Genomic DNA, 6,487 nt, shown 5'->3' with positions numbered 1-6,487 from the left:
CCCATAGATGCCATTTTACCTATCCTTTAAGCTGCTCTTCAGGGACCTTGATTTTCTCCTGAATGCACCACCCCTTGTTGGGGAGGGATTTATTAACTCAGCTGTGAATAGTAGTATCTTTTGGAAATCACAAGGCAGACTAAAATTGCTCCTTCTTCTTTCCTGTGAATAACTATCAGGCTTTGTTGCTAAACATCCTGATATAACACTTAAAGTACACCATATGTTGAATCCAACTACCTATTTGCCTGAACCCACAGGCACCCTACATTATTCTTTTACCACTGTACTTTCTTAATAAACTTGCTTTTACTTTGCACTGTGGACTTGCCTTGAATTCTTTCTTGCACGAGATCCAAGAACCCTCTCTAGGGGTCTGAATTGGGACCCCGGTCCTGTAATATTTCTAGCAACCATGAGGGACCGATACTGAAGAACCTCCCCACCAACCCAAAGGAAATAGACTACAGCACTGATTGAATGACTTTGGGTAACTGGGTAAAGAATGGGATTGGGTTAGAGGCTTAACTTAAGAGAATTAGAGTCTCTCTGAAGACAGGGTGGGTTAGAGGCCCCTCTTAATAGAAAGCAAAGATGCTTGACTGACCTCGGGTTAGAGGACCAACTTAAAAGGATTAGAGTTCCTTCTAAGATTTAGGGGGTTAGAGGCCTCTCTCAGTAAAGTCCCTCTCTGCTAAAAACGGGTTTGGCACCACAGGCTATGCTCTTTGTATTAATCTGCCTTGTCCTCCTTGCTGCATAAATCAATTTCTTGATTGCTCTCTGTGTTTCACTGTCATTTTCAGAAGACTTTATCTAAATGGTCTTAGGGATCTTAACTTACTCTTTTCCTAGGCGCTTCCTGATTTCCATGTGTCTGCTCGTGAAACATTGGGAACAAAAAGCATTGAAGGCTCCATCTTTAAAATTGCTGATTGAGATTTGGTATTCAACAGCTATGAGCAATAAAATTAGACAGATGTGGTTATGTTTTGTTGCTGCTATGCTGACTAGGTGTGATCGAGAAGCACTAGGGTGGAAATCAGGGGACTCTTCTCCTTGCTGTTTTGTTTCATTTTGCACACTAAAAACACTTCTTTCCTTTCTTGCATTCAAGCAAACTGGCTTTGCTTGTTCATTCCACACTGTCACTATTGCCCAGGACCTGCTTGCTCTGGTCATTCCCATCTAAATCCTCTTCATTTCCTTTGCCTTATTCAACATTTTTGTCAAAGTCCATGTTGTGGTTTATCTGAGATTCATGACTCAGCTCACTTATGTTATCTGGATAATGTGAATCATGTTTGATGAGAGGAAAAGAGGAAAAAGAGCCAGACATACTAGATGATCCTTTAATGCAAGTAGCCTTGGTTCAGCAGGCAGTTTTGGGTGGAGCAGAACCTCTTTCTGTCAGCTCTGAAGGTTCAGATGTGTCTGTCCTTTCTCCCTCTAATCCCCCTTGAGAACCCTTCGTCCCCTCCTCCTTACCCGTCTAGCCCCACTCTATACCCACCTCTCCCTGAGGAACTTAGCCTGGTGAGTACTACCCCTAGTGGAGCCTCCTGTCAACCTCTAAAGGGAAACCTTTGTCCACTTAGAGAGGTGGTAAATAGGGAAGGAGGCACTGTGAGAGTACATGTTCCCTTTTCTATGTCTGATTTGGCTCTGTGTAAAGAGAAGTTTGGTGATTTCTCTGAAGACCCAGGAAGATTCATAGATGAGTTTGAGAAATTAATTCTGACCTATAGTTAACTTGGCAGGATCTGCATGTTTTGTTGTCTCTGTGTTGTACAGTGGAAGAGAAACAATGCATTTTGGGTACAGCTAGGGCCCATGCAGATGAGGCATTGGCTCACAACCCAAACCATAATACATATCAGGCAGGAGGTAGAGCAGTTCCAGATCAAGATCCAGAGTGGAACTATCAAAGGGGCAGTGACAACTTGGGGAGGAGAGATCATATGGTCATTTGTTTGTTGGAAGGGATGAAGAAATGTATGAAAAAGCCTGTTAACTGTGAAAAGGTTAAGGAAGTTTCCAGGACAAAGATGAGAATCCAGCTTTGTTTCAAGGGCGTTTAGTTGAGGCACTTAGGAAATATGCTAACACTGATCCTGCCTCAAGGGACGGACAAACCCTTTTGGGAGTACATTTTATAAGCCAGTTTGCCCCTGATATCCAAAGGAAACTAGAAAAAGCAGCTATGGGTCCCCAGACTCCCATATGGGACAGCTTTTGTATAGGGTATTTTTAGTTTTTAATAACAGGGACAAAGCAGAGGAAGCAGAAAGAGTAGGAAGGACCTCCCACAAGGTGCAGTTCTTGGCTGCAGCCTTAAGCTTACCTCCAACATGGGGTTGCCCTCCTGGTTCTTGGCCTGAACAAGGGAAGCTGAAAGGTGAGAAGTCAGAGTCACTGTGCCTTGGGCATGAATCAGTGTACACACTGTAAGAAAGCTGGCCTTTGGAAGAGGGATTGCCCAGCACTCCCAAACACTCGGGAGCCATTGGCACCCGAACCAGTGATGGCCAAAATAGCCAGGCAAGCCCAAGAGTGACTGGGTCTGAGATCTCCCAGCACAGCTCCCATCAGACAACTAGCTATTATCTCTGGAGAAGCCTTGGGTAACCCTTGACATGGCAGGTAAGAACATTAATTCCTTCTGGATTGCTTATTCTGTTCTGACCCATTATGATGGGCCTCTGTCACTCCAGAACTGTATGGTCATGGGGATAGATGGACAAGCCCATAGATGCCATTTTACCTATCCTTTAAGCTGCTCTTCAGGGACCTTGATTTTCTCCTGAATGCCCCACCCCTTGCTGGGGAGGGATTTGTTAACTCAGCTGCGAAGAGTAGTATCTTTTGGAAATCACAAGGCAGACTAAAATTGCTCCTTCTTCTTTCCTGTGAATAACTATCAGGCTTTGTTGCTAAACATCCTGATATAACACTTAAAGTACGCCATATGTTGAATCCAACTACCTATTTGCCTGAACCCACAGGCATCCTACATTATTCTTGTATACATGTTTATGGAGCAAGTTTATTCCAGCTGTCCAGATTTAAAGGATGAGCCTCTAGATAATCTTGAGGTAGAATGGCTTACAGATGGAAGTAGCTTTGTGCACCATGGAGATGGGAAAGCTGGGTATGCCGTTGTCAGTCAACAGGAGGTAATTGGATCTCAGGCCTTTCCAGCTTCTACCTCAGCTCAAAAGGCAGAATTAATAGCTCTTATTAGAGTTCTGCAATTGGGAACAGACTTAAGAATTAACATTTACACTGATTCTGAGTATGCCTTTCTGATACTTCATGCTCATGCTGCTATCTGGAAGGAATAGGGACTCTTAACTGCTAAGGGTTCCCCTATAAAACATCACTTAGAAATTCTGGGTCAGGCACGGTGGCTCATGCCTGTAATCCCAGCACTTTGGGAGGCTTGGGGGGAGTGGATCACTTGAGGTCAGGAGTTCAAGACCAGCCTGGCCAACATGGTGAAACCCTGTCTCTACTAAAAAATACAAAAAAATTAGCCGGGCATGGTGGTAGGTGCCTGTAATCCCAGCTCCTCAGGAGGCTGAGGCAGAAGAATTGCTTAAGCTTGGGAGGTAGAGGTTGCAGTGAGCTGCGAAAAGAGGCTCTTCCCTTACTGTGACTAAGAGAAACTCCTTTGCAGATGCAGCTGCTAAGGCTGCAGCGTTAAAGGAGCCCCCAGCCATGATGATAACAGAACCAAGATATACTAAAGAGGAACAAGAATGGACTGAAGGTCTATTGAAAGTCAGAGTCAAATTGAAGATCCTTCTGGCTGGCTTATCAATGACAACAAACTGTTGATACCAGGTGCTAATCACTGGAAAATAAGCATTTGCATGACTCTACTCATTTGGGAGGAGATTCCCTATTTCAATCATTGTTGCAGCTTTTTGTAGGAAAATAATTACTTAAAACAGCAAAGCAGGTAACTCAGACCTGTGAACTATGTGCCCAGAATAACCCAAATAACCAATCTTTACCTCCTCCTCTAGTAAGGCCTGTTCAGCATACGGGAATGTACCTTGGTAAAGATTGGCAAATAGACTGTACTCAGATTCTCCCATCTAAAGGGTTTAAATATTTATTAATATTCATTGACACCTTTACTGGTTGGATTGAGGCTTTTTCTACCTGGTCTGAAAGGCAATTGAGGTTTCTAAGTTCCTACTAAAGGAAATAATTCCTAGATTTGTGCTGCCTGAGAGCTTACAGAGTGATAATGGCCCATCTTTCACAGCAACAATTACCCAAAACATATCTTCAGCTCTATGAATTCTTTAGTACCCCAACTACAGCTAAACTCCTGGGAACAAACAGCTGGGTCCACTTACCTCCAATTAAACCTGTCTCTTACGAAGTCACACAGACCTACGGAACACGAGAGACTGATCCTGTTTATTCCTGTGAGTGAATCAGTGACCTCTGACTCCTGTTTGGAAGAAATGAAAGGGAGGGGTTACATAAAAATATAGATTGACAATCTACTTTTGGGTATAAGTTGGAATCATGCAGAAAGTAACTTATTTACTCAGTGGGCACAGACTTTAGCCTCTACATAATCAGACAAACTGTTGGGTATGTGGAGAACTGCCACTTTCCTCCACTTCTGGGTTGCTCTGACATATTCAATCTGCCAACTTAAGTTTGTGGGGGACTTTATTATGTTTCAGACTATTACCTAGACTATGAAAACTTTAAACACTTATATCTCTGCTACTGATGTACTATCAGTCGACCCTATATTGACTTGATTCCAACAACTTCCCAGTTCTTGGAAAGCCTTTCTGTTTAGTTTGCTTGGAATGATTTTACTTGTTTTGCTTTGCTGTTGTGGAATATATTGCAGTTGTACTTTCTGTGTAGGAATGCAAGACAAGCTCACTCAGTGCTTTCTTAAATTGAACACTTACTAATCTCCACTTAATCTTCTGTGGCTTAAGCTACTCAGTCTGTTGTACATTTTTATGGCAGCCTTGGCAAATTAATACAGTGCCATTAAATTTCTGCTTGCTTATTCACCATTGATTTCATTTTCTTTTGAAAACTAAAACTTCTTTCTTTTTTTTTTTTTGGAGGTTGTAGGTTTTTTTTTTTTTTGGGAGGTTATTATCACCTTTTGTCAGAACTCGGAGTTATGAACGACCTTCACCATATCAACACTCTCTGACTGAGTTTCTCTCTACCCTGAATGTGAGACACCCTAATAGTCGGGAATATCATTGCCCCATTCAGGCTGAAGAAGTTACAGAAGATGGATTTTCATCCCTCTGCAACCCTTAGGATTAAGGGTCCTCTTGTAAAGAGAGCCGGGAGATATGTCAGAAATGTTTGAACCAAAGCAACTCCATTTTGAGTGAGGGCTAGGAAATTGAGGCTGGGACTTGCTGGGCTGCATTCTCAGAAAGGTGGGCATTCCTAGCCTCTAGATGTTTACAGTGAAGGGAACAAATTAATGATGTTTACTAAGCAGACCCAGATTTGGGAGTGTCCAGATATCCCAATATCTGGAGAACAAAGTCATTCCTAATTTTGCTTTAAAGATAATAATATTGATCATTGCAAAATAAACTAATTAAGAAAATTAATTCTTTATCAGAAACCTTTGTAGCAAAACACATCTTCCCATATGTACAAGCCTTGTACTTAGGGTGGATGCGTTTCTCCTCTTACTTTTGAGAACGTCCTACATTTGTCTATGGAGTAGCTGTCCTTTTACCACTGTACTGTCTTAATAAACTTGCTTTTACTTTGCACTGCAGACTCACCCTGAATTCTTTCTTGCACAAGTTCCAAGAACTCTGTCTTGGGGTCTAGATCCGGATCCATGTCCTGTTACAATGACACTTTGATCTTCGATTTCTAGCATCCAGAATTGTGAGAAAACAAATTTCTGTGGCTTAAGCTACTCAATCTGTGGTACTTTGTTATGGCAGCCCTGGCAAACTAATACAGTGCCATTAAATTTCTGCTTGCTGATTCACCATTGATTTCATTTTCTTTTGAAAACTGAAACTTTTTTTGGAGGTTATAGATATCAGGATGCGTATATTTAATGTGTACAATGTTTTTCTGCATCAATTATACTTTGGTAAAGCTAAATATCATTATTTCTTCAATTGTGACTATAATACAAGTTTATTTTCAAACTTAAAAAATACAGAATATTCAAAGAAGGGAGAAAACCTATGTTATCCAAATACAATATCTATTTCCTATTGTTTACTGCCTTTCTTTTTTTCTATAGGTATTTTAAAATATATAAATTTAATATCTGAGAAACTTTACCAGGCCCGAAAGCATATAACTTCAAATAGGCAATGTACAATGCCCAGTAATCTAGGTTTTATTTAGCTTTGTCTTTCTCTCTCAATAAGCATATTTTGGAGATTCTCAACTGTGCATCCCCTGTCAGTTTTGACCTCCATCACTCTCATGTGATGACATGTCT

Source organism: Rhinopithecus bieti, unplaced genomic scaffold (genome assembly GCF_001698545.2).
Source record: "Rhinopithecus bieti isolate Rb0 unplaced genomic scaffold, ASM169854v2 scaffold_5191, whole genome shotgun sequence".
Lineage (NCBI taxonomy): Eukaryota > Metazoa > Chordata > Mammalia > Primates > Cercopithecidae > Rhinopithecus > Rhinopithecus bieti.
This window is presented reverse-complemented; position numbering follows the sequence as displayed.